The sequence below is a fragment of the Pongo pygmaeus genome, chromosome 4 (assembly GCF_028885625.2).
Source record: "Pongo pygmaeus isolate AG05252 chromosome 4, NHGRI_mPonPyg2-v2.0_pri, whole genome shotgun sequence".
NCBI lineage: Eukaryota > Metazoa > Chordata > Mammalia > Primates > Hominidae > Pongo > Pongo pygmaeus.
The window spans coordinates 65,048,362-65,068,908 of record NC_072377.2 but is presented as its reverse complement, the minus strand read 5'-3'; the positions used below and the strand labels follow the sequence as shown (position 1 = coordinate 65,068,908).

Below are 20,547 nucleotides of genomic sequence, written 5' to 3'. Positions count from 1 at the left end.
GCTAACATCTCTCTCTCGCTTGCTCGCTCGCTCTCTCTCTCTCTCTCACATCACACACACACACACACACACACACACCAGGGATTTATATGTATAAAAGAAACATGATGATGTTATCTTTCCTAACGGCTTCACTCTACATAACAGGAAGTGACATTTTGAGTTCTTACCCCATGCTAAGCTTGCTAAGCCACAAGTATGTGCACTGAACACTTTCAATAGTTGGACTTTGAGACTCAGTTCTGTTAGACCAATCTATATCATCTTTCAGTTAGCTACTGCTCTTCTACTTTTCCCAAGATAATCCTTCTGAAATAGAATACACAATGATGTTTTCATTCAAATCAGATGTGTTAATTCTACTAGTGGCACTTGTGTTCTGATGCATAGAACCGAGGCATTATTTACGTGAGGACTGTGCCTTCCTTCTTACTGAATTGCAAAAGTACACAATTCTTAGAACACATCTAGCAGTTCTGAGGGGCTGGGCACAGAAAACCATCTTACTCTGAAGGTAATTTTCTTTATTTTATCACTAGCTCACTAAGGTGAGAATCAGGAGCTAAATATCCTATTTTCTTTTCATCCATTCGAAAAATAATTTGAGTGTTTTCTGTGTACCTATTGTTCTTCTGGAGATAGAGAACTGAATGAAATAGACAGTCTTCCCTACATTGGGGCATTTTTTTTTTTTTTTTTTTGAGACAGGGTCTTACTCTTTTGCCCAGACCGCCTAGAGTAAAGTGGCATGAACACTGCTCACCTAAGCCTTGACCTCCTGGGCTCTGGGCTCAAGAGACCCTCCCACCTCAACCTTTCAGGTGGCTGGGACTACAGGCACATGCCACCAGGCCTAGATAACTTTTTATTTTTTGTAGGGATGGGGGTCTCACTATGTTGCCCAGGCTGGTCTCAAACTTCTGGGCTTAAGCCATTCTCCAGCCTCGGCCTCCCAAAGTGCTGGGATTATAGGCATGAGCCACTGTACCAGGCTAAAGAGCACATATTCTAATAAAGGAGAAGACAACACACACATAAATATTCCAGTGGGTCAAAGAAAGACAAGTACAGTATAGAAGAATAAGTCAGAGTAAGGAGTTACAGAGTTGTACGTAAGACATTTCAGCAGAGATCGGAAAGAGATGACTGAACGAGCTATATGATTATCCAGGAGAAGTACATTTCAGGCAGAAGAAATACCAAGTGCAAAGGCCCTGAGCAAGTATGTGATTGGCGTATTTGAGGGAGGGGGGAAAGTTATAGAAAATGAGGTAGGAGCCACAGAAAGGCATCAGATCACATAGTGCTTTGAGCCTGTAGTAAAGACTTGGGTCATTCCTTGGTGATTACTGTGATGTATTGAAGCAAAAAGTGTTAGTAGTAGGATGTCTGTATTAGGAAGGGACACAGTCTATCATAAGTTTTGGAAGAATCATCCAGGCTCCTGTGTAGAAAGTAAAGATGTGGGGGAAATGGAAGCAGAGACCAGTTAAACTATTGAAGTAACCTAGGTAACATGTAATGGCAGTGTGGACTAGAGAAGTAGAAGTGGTAAAAAAAAAAAAAAAAAAAAGGTCATAATTCTGTCTACCATTTGAAGACACAGCCAACAGAATTTGTGGATGCATTGGATGTGAAGAGTGAGAAAGAAGAATCAAGAATAACTCTTAAGTTTGTGGATTTAGCAACAGGTAGAATGCAGTTGTCATTTGTCAAGCTGAGGAAGATTGTGGAAGGAGCATTTTTAGGGGAGGTGGATCAGGAGTTTAGTTTTAAAAAATTTATTTTGGGGATGCCTCTTAGATTTCTGCATGGAGGTTTCACTTAGATAACTGAATGTATGAGTCTGAAGTTTGGAGCAGAGATTAGCACTTGAGATGAACACTTGAGAGTTATTAAAATATAGGTGGTATTAAAAGTGATAAGTCTGGATGAATCACTCAGGGAGCAAATATATATAGAGAAAAGACCTGAGACAGTTGGGGCACTTTAAAATCTAGACATCAGGAAAATGAGGAAAACTCAGCAGAGAGGCCAGTGAGGTTGAAGAAAAATTGAGAGTGATATCTGGAGGCCAAATGAACAAAGTGTTTTAGGAAGAAATAAATGGCTGGGCATGGTGGCTCATGGCTGTAATCCCAGCAGTTTGGGTGGATCACCTGAGGTCAGGAGTTTGAGACCAGCCTGTCCAACATGGCAAAACCTCGTCTCGACTAAAATTACAAAAATCAGCCAGGCATGGTGGCAGGCGCCTGTAATCCCAGCTACTGGGGAGTCTGAGGCAGGAGAATCATCACTTGAACCCGGGAGGCAGAGGTTGCAATGAGCTGAGATCGTGCCACTGCACTCCAGCCTGGGCGACAGAGCAAGACTCTGTCTCAAAAACAAACAAACAACAACAACAAAAAAGTGATAAACTGTGGCAGATGCTGCTCACAGGTCAACTAAAATAACTGAGAATTGATCATTGCATTGGCAACATGCAGCCAATTGGTGGCATACAACACAAGTCGATCAGTAGAGTAGTGATGATACAGGACTGACTAGAGTGGAATATAACAAATTTCCCCAATGCTTAAACCAACAAGCATTTATTATTGCATACAGTTTCTGAGACATCAGGGAGCAGCTTAGCTGGCTGGTTCTGACTAAAGTTCCTAGAAGAAATTGCACTAAAGCTGTCAGTGAAGGCTATAGTCATCTGAAACCGTATCTTGGGCTGGAAGATCAGTTTCTAAGATGGTGCTGTCTGCAGGCAGCCTTGGTTTACACTGGCTGTTGACAGAAGACTTCAGTTCCTCACTGTTTGTGCTCCTCCAAAGGGCTGGGTGTTCTTTTCTTTTCTTTTCTTTTTTTTTTTTTTTTAAATACTTTAAGTTCTAGGGTACATGTGCACAACGTGCAGGTTTGTTACATATGTATACATGTGCCATGTTGGTGTGCTGCACCCATTAACTCATCATTTATATTAGGTATATCTCCTAATGCTATCCCTCCCCCCTCCCTCCACCCCCCAACAGTCCCCGGTGTGTGATGTCCCCCTTCCTGTGTCCAAGTGTTCTCATTATTCAATTCCCACCTATAAATGAGAACATGCCATGTTTGGTTTTTCTGTCCTTGCGATAGTTTGCTGAGAATGATGGTTTCCAGCTTCATCCATGTCCTTACAAAGAACATGAACTCATCATTTTTTATGGCTGCATAGTATTCCATGGTGTATATGTGCCATATTTTCTTAATCCAGTCTATCATTGTTGGACATTTGGGTTGGTTCCAGGTCTTTGCTATTGTGAATAGTGCTGCAATAAACATACGTGTGCATGTGTCTTTATAGCAGCATGATTTATAATCCTTTGGGTATATACCCAGTAATGGAATGGCTGGGTGTTCTTACCTCATGCACAGGAGTCAGTGATTCAAGAGAGTGCAAGGTAGAAGCCACAATGACTTTTATGACAGAGACTTGGCAGCAACACACTATTACTCTGCCATATTCTTCTGCTCACATGTGCCAACCCTGGTACAGTGTGAGAGAGGACTACTCAAAGGTGTGAGTATCTGGAGGTGAAGGCCTCCTTATAAAAGGACTGAGTCAAGTGGATTCAAGGGATGATGGGAGAAGTGGTGGCAATTGTTAACTCTTGGAGTTTTGCTGTAAAGTCAGTTGGAGGGGATAGGAAGAAAAATGAAATATGGGCAAAGGGTGTGTTGTCAATTGTATTAGGTTTGTATGGTTTTGAGAAAGAAGCAGTAGAAAGGGGACATTTGATCATGAGAAATTGGGGACAATTGCAGGAGCAATATTCTTGAGGAGGCTTTGGGGGAATAGGGGTGGGGAGAAGTTCAGACAGTGCACAAGCCAAGGAGTTGCCCTTAATGGGAGTGCTGATTGTTCAGTCCTCACAATAAATGAGAAAGAAGAGTAGGAGAGTCTGAGAGTATAGAAGGTCAGTATCTTGATAGATCTGGTTTCAGAGTGTATGAAAAGTGTCTCTTAATTCCTTCTATTTTGTGATAAAACAATAAGCTCATCAATGTAAAGAGAGAAAGAGAACAGATGTTGGGGGTTTGAGGAGAGAGAAGGTGTGAAATGATCCATCATCTCTGGGAGGAGAGAGTGCTTTGTCTAGAGAAATGTGAAATTCCCAGACTGCACTAAGGAGCCACCTCAGGCCAGTAGTTACAAATTCAAAGTCATCATGGTTGTGTTTTTCCTCAACTATCATTGACTGTTTAGGCCACAACAAGCACAGTTTGAAAAAGGTTGGTTTAACAAGGTGAGGTATTTCAGTGAAGTCTGAGTTTTAAAAGGATATGCAAAGAAGTGATTATGCTGCCGTATTTACTCTAAGCTCACTAAGGAAAAGGGGATATAAGTTTGGTGAGGATCAGAACAACTTCTAAGGTCAATGCACTGGAGGACTCATTGGGTTTGGAATATTTTTGGAATCAGAATACTGGAGGGGATGAGCTAGAAGGAGATGCTTAACAGTGGTTATGGGGCACAGTTATCTGTTATGGCAAGGCCTTCCTTATGGTAATGAAAGGAGGTTTCAGATAAGATTATCTGAAGGGAGATCCAGAAACTGGGAGACCGTGGGAGGAAAAGATCATTATGAGTTATGTAAGAGTTTGCGCTGGAGAGAGACAGGGCTAAAATGTTTAAAGACTGAGAGGAGAGACCTGGGGGTCAGTAGAAAACTGGAATAGGAGGGGAGCAGATTAATGATGAGAGTTACGATGACATTTTAGGGCAAGGAAGAGATCATGGTCTGGAAGCAGCAGAGAAGAATGAGAAAGACTCCTACTTCACTAGGGGCAGAGGTACAAACATGTGGAAGGAAAAATAGCCACTGCATCAGAGGGCTGAAGTAAATCCGTATCCTCAGTGGGCAGCCAGTAGTGTCAGAGCAAGACGGTGCAGGAAAGTCAGAGAACATGCTGAAGATACAGGAGCATATAGGAGATTTTGCTGATGACAGACTGAACGCTAGGAGTCACACTGGCGAGTTTGTGGGAATTGGGGAAGGCTGGGGATTTCAGAGTAGGGGATTTACAGAACCATCTGGTGATGAGCAATGACCTGGCAGTCTTGGACTTTGTGTGGTGACGGTTGTGTATTCAAGACAAGGACCTTGGTTTTAAGCCCGTGTAGTCAGACAAGCACAAACTCCTCTGCTGGGATGGCCAATTTCTTTGGTCTATTTAATTAGTTCCAGAAACAGTAATTCATCCTCACTGCATTTATAGAAATGGAGGGGAGAGGTGGTGGGTACCAGACTGGCCAGGTCTGCCCAGTCATCTTCACTTCAACATTCCTGTTTGGTAAAGTCATATTATTCTCACATCTTGGCCGTGTATGTATGCTCCAAGAATGAGACAGATGACAGAAGATACAGTAAAACAATTGGAAAATTGCTAGTTTGCAGATGTATAGCCCTGGCACAGATTTTCTAATATGAAATTGCCATTTTTTCCATGAATTGGACACAAAATCCTGTTCTTGAACATGATGTTCAGCCTAGATATTGAAGAACTGAAAAATATTTTTGAAAAAATATATATATTGCATTTGTCACAACAGTTTATACACATAATTATCACAATGATATTGCTTTTCTTAAATAAATAGGTTTTATGTGTTGGCATGAAATACTTTTACAAGATGATGCCAGGTTTTAACATTTATACAGGAATATTTTCATTATCATAATTGTTAATAAAACAAATATGAAATGTATAGCTTTCTCTTTGGAGTTTGAATTGTTGCTTCTTACTGCCTGCTTGCACACTTATATTAAGTGTACTGGCTGGCTGTTATTAGGAAATACAATCTTCTGTGTCTTAGGAGTGCGCCCTGCAAGCAACATGTACAAACATTTTTTTTTTCTTTCTTTTTTTTTGCCGTAAGGAAAAGGGTAAGCTCTGGCACCTTTTAACCTGTAAGGATTATGTGGCTCTTGCTGTGATTGATTGGTTGGCTTCTCCTCAAGAAATGCTCCTGGTGCGTATTTTATGTTCTCACAGAGCCAGGGCTTTGCTGATCAGCACGTCACCCCTGTCAAGATGTGGGCTTGCTTTTGTGCATTTGCTCTTGCAGCCTGGGAAGCATATTTCAACACACTGTCCAGAATTGGCTAGAACATGCCTGTCACTCCCAGCTGACTCTGATGACGTTCTTGCCAACGTAGATTTACATCAACACAGTTCTTTACTGGAAAAAGCTCATTCAGAATATACAGGGTGGCTCATTTAAAAGAGGCATAGCATCAATTTGAAGAGGAATGTATTTTAAAGGGAGAATTCTAAGAAATACACAGTTAATTGAAGGCTCCATGGAGCATAGAATTATAACTAGCATCACCCAAGAATTTTTCCCCTAGAAATTGTCCTAAGCTCTAACTTCTAGAGACTGGCTTATCCTGAAAAGAGAACCTTTCTATTCTAGAATTTTTCTTTCAGCATGCTAGATAGGTAGGCATTTTTAGCCTCTTCTTTCCCTAACCATATAATCTGAACACCATATTCATTAAAGAAAGCATGAGATGTGAAAGCTGATAAGATGCAGGATTATGTGACACCATTGCTTTTTACCTGTGCAAAATTCAGTTTGGTAATCAATGGAAATACAGATTTTACCCTTCACATAAAATAGTTTGGCATATGTCCGTCTTGTTTTTTGACTCATCCTTGATATCATAATGAATGTTTGGGATAGGCATATAACTCAGATGTGTGGGTCCATAGACAGGAACTCAGGCATTCAGAAATAAAGCTTGTTACCATAGCTATCCAGGAAAAAAATACAACACTGTCTTTGCTGTACAAAAGAAAAATTCAATACTACTGTCACATGATATACGATTACTATTATTATGACCCAATGCTACTCACCCTTCATTTTCATCATTCTAGTCTATTCCAGGTCATTACAGTAATGGATACAACTGAATGGGTTTGCAATTTTACTCCTCTCATGACAACCAGCAGGATTCTCAATGACACATGCTTTGATCTGTCTGCTTTTAAATCTGTTAAGCAGGGTGGCTCTAGATAGCTTCTTCTCAGAAGATTTTATGATTCTAATAGACCTCATCATGAGTTCTATATTTATGCTTGTTTAGATACATCAAAGTCAGGCTTTATACTAGGGGCCACCTGGAAAGTTAAGGTCATCAGCTTTTTGTTATAGCCATTGGATTACTGTGATGCTCAGCAATAACAAAGTTTGACCTTGTAAAGTGATCAAAAGTTGTGGGTTACAATATAGGAATATTAAAGTATGTTCTGCCATGATGTGTCTTCTGTTGTAGTTTGTCTAGAATTAATATTACAGTCACAATTAACTCCAAAGTGTTCTATACTGCTTGCATACAGTACAGTGGGAAAGAAGAGATGTCGAAATCAGAGAAATAAGATTTCTCCATTATGAATTAACATACAAAATCTACACTTAATGCATCAGAACTAAGATGCAACGTTTTAAAGAGATTGAGTTGACGGTCAATCAGATGGTAGGGCTGGTAAGAATTTGAGCAGGCATAAACAATTGGCAGTGTGTATTCAAACATTGTTTATGAGAGTGAGGAATTATTGGTTAACAAGCTGACATTAAACATTTAGATTATATAAATCACCTTATTAACTGCATTCTATCTATGGATGTATTATCGATCTATATCTAGCTATCTATCCATCTAACTGTCTGTCTGTCATCTTTTGTTCTGTCTGGTTCCAAGGTTCCAAAGACATTTTCTGATCTTCATTGTTACATAGTACTCTTTACTGAGTCCTAAAGAACACAGTTCTGTGTCAGGCTGATTGAAGCGTAATGAGTTGAGTGATGATTGTAGTGCTCAATGAAAGGAAATAAAGAACATTTGGACTCTGTTCAGCAGTCACATGGGCTCGTACAACATGAGTCTGCTTTTGAGAGAAGAAACTTGCACAAATGTCTCTTTAAGACCCTGCTTTTAATTCTTTTGGGATATATATCTAAGTGTGTCTTAAGATAGTTCTATTTTTAATATATTTTTTCATACTGTTTTCCATAGTGGTTGCACCATTTTACAATCCTATCAACAGTGCACAAGGGTTCAATTTTTCCATATTCTTGTCAATACTTACGTGTGTGTGTGTTTACGGTAGCTATCCTAATGGGCATGAAATGATATTGAGGTTTTGATTTGTATCTCTCTGACGATTAGTAATGTTGAGCAGCTTTTCATGTACTTGTTGGCCATCTGTATATCATCTTTGGAGAAATGTCTATTCAAGTTATGTACTCATTTTTTGGTGGAGTTATTTAATCATTTGTTTCTAAAATGTTTTGAATAGATCAAGGTTTAACAGTCATTCCTCTGTGTGCTTTTATGTCATGTTTAGAAATATGACTCCATTTTAAGCTTCTTAAATCTTTTTTTACTTTACCATCATCCTAGTCTTTTTGGGGCTCTCTTTTTATATTTAACTTTTGTCTATCTGTAATGTGTTTTAATTATGAAGAATAAGGAAAAAAGTTTAGGGTTTGTTTAGCTTCCCCAACCCCACTTTATGGAATAATCACTGATCATGTACTAACTTATAATACTTGATCATTTTAAGTAGGCTTTGTTATTGAGTTCCACATTTGGCACACCTACTGGAGTAATGATTGCTCTAGTATTAGTGCGATAGTATTGTGTTAGATTTTGTTTGCAGTGTGCTAAGTGGTAAACCTCAGCTATTAATCTACCTTGACTTAAATATGCAATTGTTCTCTTTATTAAGCCCTATTTTCTTTCAAAATAAATACTAACTATGTTTCCCACTCATTCTTTTTTTGGGGAAGAGTAAATATAAAGAAATATTTCCAGCAATGTGGGAGGCCAATGTGAAAGAATACTTCTACATTATAGAATGACTATTTTTACAAGTGCAAAATGATAACATAATTCCCAGATAAGGAATAGCAATGACTGTTTCAGGGCATTAACTAAGTGTGTTTCTTGGGCTAAATTTAGAATGCCTGATTACTGCACACCTGGTATGAAAATAGAAAACCCTTGTGCCTACCTCAAATAATGCTTACCATATTGAGGTACAGATAAAAGAAGTTCTAGAATTAGGGTTGTTCAAAGCCTGGTTTACTGTATTTTGGATATAAAATGGAGTAAATCTCATAATCCTTCTGAGCATTGGTTTTCTCATTTGCTAAATAGGAATAAATAACATGCATGAATAGTATAGAATGGTTGTCTATGTGTCTAAACATGATAATTTGTGGGGTATGTACTTTATAAATGATTATATGCAAAAAAGGTGGCCGGACGCAGTGGCTCACGCCTATAATCCCAGCACTTTGGGAGGCCAAGACAGGTGGATCACCTGAGGTCAGGAGTTTGAGACCAGCCTGACCAACATGGTTAAACCCAGTGTCTACTAAAAATACAAAGATTCGCCGACTATGGTAGCTCATGCCTGTAATCCCAGCTACTCAGGAGGCTGAGGCAGAAGAATTGCTTGAACCTGGGAGGTGGAGGTTGCAGTGAGCCGAGACTGCACCATTGCACTCCAGCCTGGGCAACAAGAGCAAAACTCCATCCACACCTTCCCCCTCCCAAAAAAAGATGATGATGATGATGATGATTGTTATCAGTAACAACAACAGTAATACTGGTGAGAGAAGATCCTTCTGGTGCAAACCATTCTGAACAATATGTTTGTTCCAGAGACAGTAGGGCCAGACTCCTAATCCCAATGTTGTTTAAAAGCCCATTCAGATTATGAATTCATTTGAAGCATTTTAGGACCCAAGAGGCTACTAGTTTACCGTTAAACTTAGATGACATACAGTTCGAAAAATTTTCCATAGTCAGCTTTTTCTTCTCCTGTTATCTTCTGTATTTTACTAACAGAATGTTTAGTTTAACTACTAGAAAAACATAATTTCAGGTTGATTAAAAGGAAAGAACCTAGATATGTAAAGATGAATCTTTTCAACATGTAGTCAGTAGCTTTCGTGTTACTAATGAAAAGTTCTTCATCTCCTGTGATTTGAAAGAGGAAAATCAAGTTTTGTGGAAGAAAATATGTGAAATTTTAAATAAATATACGGCAGCTTTATATAGCCAGAGTTAATTCTTCTTTTTCAGTAAATTGTATTACTCCAAAACACCAAAATGTCAATAGTACAATTATGGGCATATTGAGAGCACTGGTTATTAGACACACCCTTTAGATTTTTTTTTCTTTTGAATAGAAACTGCAAGAATTTTTAAAAACTGGGCTTATTGACTGGACAAAGGATTTAAAAACAGAAAGACAAGGCAGGGCAAATCCTGGTGTATTTCAGCTGCGTAGTGGCATAGAGGAAGAAGGGACCTTTCAGAGATCATCTTGAGTTTTGACTAGATGATAAAACTGAGGTTCAGGGTGTCACAGAAAAGTGTCCAAGGTCACACATTTAGGAAAATGTGGGACATAGACACAAATTGTTTGATGTAGTTCAGTGGTCTTTTTAGTCTGACCCAGAGCCTTTGGGGATGGGGACGGAAGGAGATTGGGAAGAGCTTGTCATTCATTCAGTATCTCTGCTCAGTGCCCTCTTGAGGTTTTTGTTTGTTTGTTTTGTTTTTGTCTCTGGTATTTTTCTGTTGTTTTGATCCTGGATTTGGAGTACAAAGAGACCATACAATTTTCCATATTGCATACCTGACTTTGACTTACACTAGGTGCATTGAATGCAAGAAGCAGTTAGGTAGAAATGAATTAATAAAGAAATTTACTGTAAATCTAGACCTTTATTGTTGTTCCTCCTATGCTACTAGCTAGCTGAGTGATCACAGGCAAATTACTTAAATCCTCATAGGCTCAGTTTCCTCTGATTTAAAAGGAGAGTGTTGGGTAGTTGGTCTCTAAAGTCCTCTTCAGTGCAAAGTGCTGTGCTTGCCCCTCTTTACCTGAATAATTCCTAAGATTGCTGAAGCATCATTATCTCTTGGTTCTTAGCTACTGATTGTATATTTAATTCCACAATTGAGTTTATCTCTATTTTCATTCATGCATCTTTGTATCATTAATTCCGAAGTCTCATATAAAATCTTTAATTCAAAAAATTGAGTGATGGTACAAGAAAAGCAAACTGCCTATAAATTCCACGTAATTGTGCCCCTATTTACAAGGTATAAATATGTTAAGAATTTAAAAGTTTTTGAGTATTGATTATTGTTACTAAGTCGTGAAGACAGTGCTTATAAAGTAATCCATTATCCTTTTCCACACTCTTTTCCCTTTTAGAACAAAAATACCCGCAAGAAAAAAATGGATGACTGTTCCAGGTCATCAAGAAAGTAGACTACTTGGTCATTATCAAAAATATTTTGAACATGTGGGCACTTCATAAAACAAAGAATAAACAATAGGAAATTATGTACTTAGAAAGTCCAGACTGTTAATAATTTTCTGCACTTAACACAATAAGTGGGCCCACAGACATTAAGGTACTAAATGATTTATAGATGAATTTATTATTCAGTTTCAGGACACCAGCAGCAATAAAGTGTTTTCTACTTTTATAAATAACTCATGTGGAACTTTATGTAGTGATACACTAACTCTTTCGTTAGAATGTGTAAAGAAAATATTTTATAATGCAATTGTACAGTGTTGGAGTGATTAGGATTCAAACCTTCAACTTCCAATGAGAATTTTAATACTTAATCTTTAAAAATAGTAAAATGAGATTTATATTTCTGTTATATATTCCATATCCTATCCATCCTATATTCCATAAACTTCTATAACATGATTTTATATTCCTACCTTTTATTCAAGCATTCTCTTCATATTGGACATTGGCTGTTTTTAATTATTTTAAGATAAACATACTTGAAGGTCAATCTTGGATTGGTACATTAAGATGCATTCTCAGAAATATGATGTATAGAGTTAAAGAACGTTTTAAAGGTGACGTTGTGTTCTGCTTTTCAGAGACTGTTAGCAGTGTTCTTGTAGTGTATTACACTGCTGTATCACTGTATCACTGCACCATCTCAAATATTGAGTTTTTTACAGTTAAGTATTTATAAAATTAATATGTTGGATAAAATCTAATTTACTTCAATTGATTAACATTGAGGCTGCAAATGTTTTTACAGTGTATAAGAATTTTCTATTGTGAATTGTACGTTAGTGTCTTATTGAGACATTAACCTTTCCTGTCTTTGTTGTTGTTGTTGTTGTTTTGACACAGAGTCTCATTCTGTCACCCAGGCTGAAGTGCAGTGGCACAATCTTGGCTCATTGCAACCTCTGCCTTTTGGGTTCAAGCGATCCTTTCATCTCAGCCTCCCGAATAGCTGGGACTACAGGTGTGCACCACCACACCCAGCTAATTTTTGTATTTTTAGTAAAAACGGGGTTTCACCATGTTGCCTAGGTCAGTCTCGAACTCCTCACTTCAAGAGATCTACCTGCCTTGGCCTCCCAAAGTGCTGGGATTACAGGTGTGAGCCACTGCACCCAGCCCTTTCTCCATCATACTTTTGGCAAAAATATTTTTCTCAGTTTGTTGTTTGCCATCTCATTTATTACATTGCTTTTTAATATACAACTATAGACAAAAGAATCGCTTTTCTTTTGGAAAAGTTGATCTATAACTTTCATTCTTATAAAAGCTTTCCTCACCTTCAGGTTAATGTTCACCTTTATTTTTTTCTAGTTTTTTTTTAAACTTTGTTTTTAATCACTGTGAAAATAATTGAAAGATGATATTTAGATAAAAATTTGTGTAAAGCTCTACTATTTTGATACAGATTGAAAAGGATAAAAAGAAATGAGTAAGAAGTATGCATAGTGTTTAGAATGAACATGAATGACAAATATGTATTATTTTATAAATTATAGAATATTAAAGATAAATATACTCTAGAGTATAGAAATATATTTTATACTATTATGTTAAAATATTAAATATTTCAGGCATGTAAAAATAGATGATAGTGTAGCCATTTATGCATCAAAGAGTTCAAACCATACAACACTAAAGGTAAAACTGAGGCCCCTGGTGTACCCTTCCCCAATTATATCACCTTCCCTTCCCACCCAGAGGTAACTACTATTATGTGTTTACTTTTCTTGAGCATGTTCTTACATAGGTGTGTATTCAAAAGAGACAGTTCCTTTTTACACTTTGGAAAACAAATAATTCTGCCTTCCCCCCCATGATTGCATTTTATATGTTTTACTAAGATATTTATTATAATAAATATTACACCACTTTTCTCTGTCCTATTCATGGGGAAAGAAACTCCTTTTGTTCAAAATTTGTTATTCTTATTTTGTATTGCCCCATATTCTGACAACAGAATACATTGTATGACAAATGTGATGTTTGACACAAATATGTCAGCTTATGTATGCTGTTGCATGTGTTGCTCAGCATTGCATGTATTACTGAGCATTGCATGTATCACTTAGCCTGTCTATAAAATTTGAGACATTTATTTAAATAATAATTGTCCCACAATCTATGCATGTTTATGTATGTGGCTATTTGAAGCAAAATATGCCATGGAAACAGTATCTCTTGCTCACTGAATTTTAAAGTATTCTAACATCAGTAGCAAGTGCATAATAAATCTTTAATGTATAATATGAACTGGTAGAAAAATAGGGCTCTGCATATTTTTTCTTGAAAAACAAATGTGTTTTGAGAAATATAGCTTTGTCTAATGCTGCCTTTGTAAAACCAGGAAGTCAAAAGACAAATAATATTTTAATTCTATATGTTATGTTGATTATATACAGTATGTATGTGAATGTGCATAACTATATGGATTCATGTATGTGCATATATACACATTCACTTATACTCATGAAAATGGTAAAAATCCAGCTAATGATTTAAACATTGGGTCAATAGCAATATATAAAAATAATATAAAACATTCAGATCTTTGCAAAATCTAAATGGGCTTATTTTTAATTTTCATGTGGACATTTAAAATTTTATAGATAAGACTAACAATATGTTTTACTGTACTGTGAGAATTTAAGATTAATGAAATGTTATTAATTTCTTACATTTGTAAAGTTGTTTTTCACAATACCGTGGCCTATTAGAGTGCTAAGAAATTATGTATGTCAACTCTTTCTTTATACAAATATTGAAAATGATAGTAAGATTAAGGAACTTGCCCAGGTCACAATTTTTTTCTTTCAAATTTCATGGCTGATTTCTAGGCAAAAATTTCAGAAGTCTGTCCAATATGCATGAATTACCCTACTATAAAGAAAGCTAGGGAATTTAATACGTACCGAAAGGCATTTTGTAATATATCAGAAACTATACAAAACCAAGAATAGTCATAAAATAACATTTTAACTTTTTTAAAAACAGATTATTCCAAATGCCCTCATTTCCAGGAATGCGACTTTAAAAGCCTAGGCTTTATGTTATATCATCAAAGTAATTGTACTCAATTAGACAATAGTGCTATAATTAATCAAATGTTATTGTGTAAATGCAGAATTACTAAAGAGAATTTCAAAGAGTATAACAGTATTAAATCGTTTCCTTAGTAATTTCTCATTGCTATGAAAACCATCTGTAACCGAATACATTTATATTCATTTTTAATATTATATTATGCACATATTATATTATTTTTAAATGTTTGTTAACAGGTAATTTTCTGATTACCAAAGTAATACTTTTGTATTAAATGTTTGAAGACTGCCTCCAAAAAGTGCAAAGAAGAAAATTTTAAAACCGTTATAATCCTACCTTTGAAATAATTATTCTTCAAATGTTAGATATTTGGAATGTTTCCAGGTGTTTGCTGGTATAGTTAATGCTGCTGTGAACATCTTTATTGCACATACCTTTTAACCTCTGTGGAACTGATTGCTTCTTTCATGATTTCTCCTATATTTTGTCAATCATTTCCTTTTTTTCTTTTTCTTTTTCTTTTTTTTTTTTTTTTTGAGACAAAATCTCACTCTGTCACCCAGGCTGGAGTGCAGTGGCATGATCTCGGTTCACTGCAACCTCTGCCTCCCGGGTTCAAGCAATTCTCGTGCCTCAGCCTCCCGAGTACCTAGGATTACAGGTGTGCACCACCATGCCCGGATAGTTTTTGAATTTTTAGTAGAGACAGTGTTTCACCATGTTGGCCGGGCTGGTCTCAAACTCCTGACCTCAAGTGATCCACCCGCCTGCCTTAGCCTCCCAAAGTGCTGGGATTACAAGAGTGAGCCACTGCACATGGCCAATTGTAAGAATTATTTTCAAAGGAATTTATATCAAGTTACAGCGCCCTAGAATATTGTATTATTTTAGCTGTATTGAATATCGTAATTTTCTCAACATGTTTTCTCTTTAGATGGTATAAAAATGCTATCTCAATATTATTTTCCATTTGTTTGTTTACCCTTTATATTTCCATTTGCCTGAACTCTCTGCTGGAATCTTTCAACATCTACCTGATGAATCAATGTTTATCTGTTGGTTTGTTTTCTTATACATGTATTTTATTTCTTTTTGTCACATAAATTTGACTTTTTATTTTAAGCAACTATTTCTGGTCTTTTGTTTTTTGTTTTTTAAATTTTTATTGTGAAGAAGTTTTATTTTGGCCAGGCATGGTGTGGCTCACACCTGTAATCCTAGAAATTTGGGAGGCCGAGGCAGGTGGATCATTTGAGATGAGGAGTTCAAGACCAGCCTGACCAACATGGTGAAATCCCGTCTCTACTAAAAATATTAAAAAATTATCTGGGTGTGGTGGTACATGCCTGTAATCTCAGTTACTCAGGAGGCTGAGGCAGGAGAATCACTTGAACCAGGGAGGTGGAGGTTTCAGTGAGCTGAGATCGGGCCACTGCACTCCAGCCTGGGCCATGAAGCGAGACTCCGTCTCGAAAAAAAGAAGTTTTGTTTCTATGATAGATATTTTGCTTAGCATGCTTGCTTTTTATATTTAGAAAAACTAAATCTATTCCATCTAAAATATATTTTGGTGAATAACGCAAGATATGTAATCTCAGTGTTATTTATAAAATGTACCATTCTCACTTTCTTATTTTGTAAAGCTTGTTTAATTTCTGAGTTTGATATATTGAAGAGTCCTATTCCACTGACTTAAAAAATTGAGGCAAAAGGATCCCCCTCAAGTGTTACATCTTAGAATTTGTTTGATGGTACTTCAAGGCAGTTGGTGAATAATTTAGAACTCAAACTTTGGGCTGCAGATTGCCTGAATACAATTAATAGAAAACAAAATATTTCCTCAAATTACATTCTTTGACATTAGTAATCATTCCTTTATATACATCTCAAGTCTAAGCTCCCAATCTGTTTATATGCAGAGATTCACAGCTTTAAGATTTATGTTTCATAACTGCAACATCACTCTATGGTACCTTAGTGGGATTCTGCACTCAACTATTCCATTGGTACTCAAGTGAATAATTTTTATACAAAACTTCTTCAGGAGACAGGCCCAACTGAAGTGTATCACTTCAAAACGAATAACCTATGGGCAATAGATAAATCTGATATTTTTCTGAGTAGAAGAAACATAAAACCTCAATATAGGATTAATAGGGTTCAAGGGGTTTTATAAGCACAGTGCTTATGAAAGTATGTAATTCCTATTAAGGCTTGTATTCATGAGCACATCATGGTGTATGCTCTCTCTGGGAATATGTAAAGCCAGTTTAAAATTCAATTACGGACATTGCAGTCTAGACCTCCACAAGCCTTTGCACGTGACTGGACTCACTCAGGTTAATCTCTGAACCAGTTGTAGAGAGCTTTTTTCATCTCTCCCTCACACATTTCCAAACTCTTATCTTTCCATGTTTTTTAACTGTGACTTTTCTTTACAAAAGGAAAAGAGAATTTTTTTTTAAGTCCATGACATATCCAATGAAATTGAAATGATTTAATACATGGAGTTATCTTAATATCTTTTGCTTCTTGACAGTTTTCTCATATCTATCTAGAAAATATCAGACCAAAAAAACCCACTTTACTTTGTTTATGAGATATTAGATTATTTTGTACATTTTCACATTCCAGGGCTACAGGGAGACCACAGTAGACAAAATCAAAACATCTTCCTTTTCTTTATAGGCTTGTCTCAGCAATGCAGCACTGTAATGTCTCTTACTTAAAGGAACTTAATTCTGTTGTAAATTATTAGGACAAATAGAATAAGGAGATAGAAGAGCTGTGTGAGTTATAACTTATATGTAATTTTCTGTATATATTTGAAAAGTTCAACATCAGATATTGAGTCTATTTCAGTCTATTGCTGTGAATAGAATATACTATATTTTATCCTATTGGTTCTTTTCTTAAACTGTCAACCATGGTTTGAGCATAGTTTAAGAAAAAAAATGAATGCTTTAAATAAAACCGGTACCTGGGTTGGAGGTGGCAAATATATACAAACCTGTATATGTGTGTTTGGGTGTGCATGTAATCTGAGGATTATAGCCCTGTATCTGTTTCTGGGAGAATTTTTTTTACATCAGACCATGAAATTGAAAGGTGATTCTGATAATCTATTTCACTAAATAGAAGTTTATGATTCCATAGACTCTGGGTATAAAAGCCCTTAAAATTCCCTATTTAGATTAATGCAGATTTAATCCTTAACCCATTGGTTCAAAACTCAAGTTTACTCTTTCAGTAATAATCAAGAAGTGGTTGTCAATAATACTCTCATTAAAAATAATTATTTCAGCATTTAAAAAGTAATAAAATTGGTATTTTCTAACTTATATGCTTAATACTCATCTGCAAAGGTTAAATAATTAAGAAATTAAAGACTGAAGAAGAAGGGAACAAAGAGGAAGGAAAAGATGGTGATATGGATGCTACTTCCATTCACAAAAACAACATTGATGATTAGGCATTTGTTGACATTTCAATTTTTTGAATCTTGGTAAAGTAGTCATTTTAATAACATACTTACCAGATTACTTAAAGTAACATTTGAACTCTGTTTCAGCACAGCAGATAACATTCTAATCCATGTAATCATAAGTAGAAAAAGCAGAAAGAAATAGAATCCTAACACTTTCCAAGCTTCCTTCTCTTTTGTTAGATTATAATTCATGTACATCCTTATTGGGGTATGGGAGACACTGGAACTTCTTATACTACATCTCATCCATTTGTTCTGTCTCCATGACTGACTTCTCAAAATAATCTAAACTCTTCAATGAGTTCTTTAAAGTCGTGGTTTTATTCTATCTGTCCAGGATTTTATCTCACCTTTTGCATGTATCCCAGCTCAAAAGGATTACTTTTCTGAACTTTCATTGCCCTTGGATTTTGACCTTCCATATACTTGAAATTCTCTCTTTTTAATATCACCACCAATAAAAATCCATCCCTCAAGACCTCACCCAATTATCATTTCAAACTCTAAATGCTGATCAGCTATGTGGAGCTGACCTTTTCATCCTGTAAATAAGTGTTATTTCCTCCTTAAGGGATTTGCCACATGAAAACTTTGCAAACAAGGACAGTGTCTTATTCATTTTGAATTCTCCATTGTGCAATTGCTAGCTCACTGTCATACAGAACATTACTTACCATATTTAGAGGTTGAATAAATCATTAAATGGATACCATCACTGGGCTCATGGAATTGATTTACTTAACTCAAATCCATATGAAAGTCACTTAATAAATATTAAATACCATCAATTCTCAATTATTCATGGGGATATTACTCACAACTTACTTGTGATATATCCTTAAAGGTCATATTTACATAATGAATGATTCTGCCTATTTTATTGACATAAATAGGTTCATTTAAACAGATTTCATTATTTAATTATCTCCAATTTTTCCTTTACCATCTTTTTCAGAAGGCAAGATTTTGCTTTTAGCTGTCTTGCCTAAATCTGAAAGCTGATACTGATTATTTCCATTTAATAAGGGAAGATGAAAAGGGCCGGTCAGGGGACTGGGATCCAAAAGGTCAAGAGTTTTCCATTCCTTCTTCCATCAGATCTTCATAGTGGAGTTTTGTTAATTTGTGAATTTAGTTCAATGAGCCAAAAAAAAAACTTGCTGATGAAAACAAAGCCCCTTTGGTAGGGAGGAAATTCTGTCTCTTTGTTTTCTCTACCTTTCTCTCTGTGTGTGAGTGAGTGTGTGTGTGTGTGTGTGTGTATGTGTGTGTGTGTGAATGTCTCCTGACATTTGAAATACACAGTGCAATTTACCAATAAAATAATAAAATATAGCTTTTTACAAAAGATGTAAGCATAGATTAATGTACAGATTTTCAGAGAAGGACAGGTTAGCTTGCTTCATTTTTAATCCTTAGGTAAAACAGAGGAAGAGGAAAGTGAATTTTATTGAAATTCACACTATGTACAATGAATTATAAGAGAATTATAGGAAATGGTTAGATATAATTAAATAATAATTATTATTTTGAAATTAACAAGATAAATGCTAAATGGGAATTATTTGCTTTTTCATTAGGAGCTGCAATGATGTTTGCGCAGCAGTGATCTATCTAGACAGATTTTGGAAGATGTCAGCAATTTTCTTTAGTCTGTCAGCATTTGCAGTGGCAATGATTGGGATTGACTTGACTCATTCACGCTGGAAAAAACCTTTTGTGCACATTAGCATGACAACTGGTGTCCATGAAATACAAGAACAACATTCAGTTATAATGCACTTTACACCAAATTAATGAATAGTTTAGGAAGGGAAGCAAGGGCTGACTTAGATGACTTACAAATATCTGCTTTTTTGCATTTTCTAAGGTAGATAATTTGTGTATATTTACTTTAAAAAGTATTTTGTAAGCAAAGAAATGACTGAAGGAAACATTAACTCCAACAAAACCTAAATTAACGTGCCTCAATGTAATAAACTTAGGAAGAAGGCAGTTGCTTGAAATATTGTAGTCTGGCACCAGCTCCTTCAAAATGGCTATGTTTTAAAAGTATGGCAGGTGTGCTAAAAAGTCTTTATTGCAAAATCATTAGAAAGTCTTTTTTATCAGTTTAAATGCATTCAGCTATAAGCAAGAGAAAACTAACAATTGTTGAATCATCTAAGTGTTTGTTGGTCTTGTGGAAAAGGATATCAGGAGGTAGCAAACTAGGGCTAGTACAGTGATTCTATGATATCCTCAAATATGTGATTTCCTTTTATTCTTTCTTCTGTGCCTGCCATCCTCAGCATATGGGCCTGTCCTGTGCTTGTCATCTCACGACCACGGGCGATACTGCTCCCACAGCACTATCTCCTCATTCCAGGGTAAAGAAGAGAAATGGAAAGGAAGTAGGAAGGGATGGTGTCTGTATCAGGGAAACAAGGATTTCCTAGGAATCCTCAGCTTATTATAAACCTAGCTACCTTGCCCCTCTCTGACGACCTGTTCTTTGGCAAGAACAGTTTCATATACTTGCCCCTACCTTCCAGGGAGGCTGAGGAGCTTGTGTTTTTAACTAGACATATTATTGGGTGATTAACATTAGGCTTATATAAATAAGAATGAAAGGGAGAATGGATATTGT

The 20,547-nt window shown here is 36.2% G+C and overlaps 1 protein-coding gene across 4 annotated transcripts in view; it reads left to right on the top strand.

Moving 5' to 3' along the window:
• The window catches only part of PDE4D (phosphodiesterase 4D), a 1,555,180-nt gene that overhangs the window by 774,714 nt on the left and 759,919 nt on the right, over nt 1-20,547 (top strand). The window lies entirely within an intron of this gene.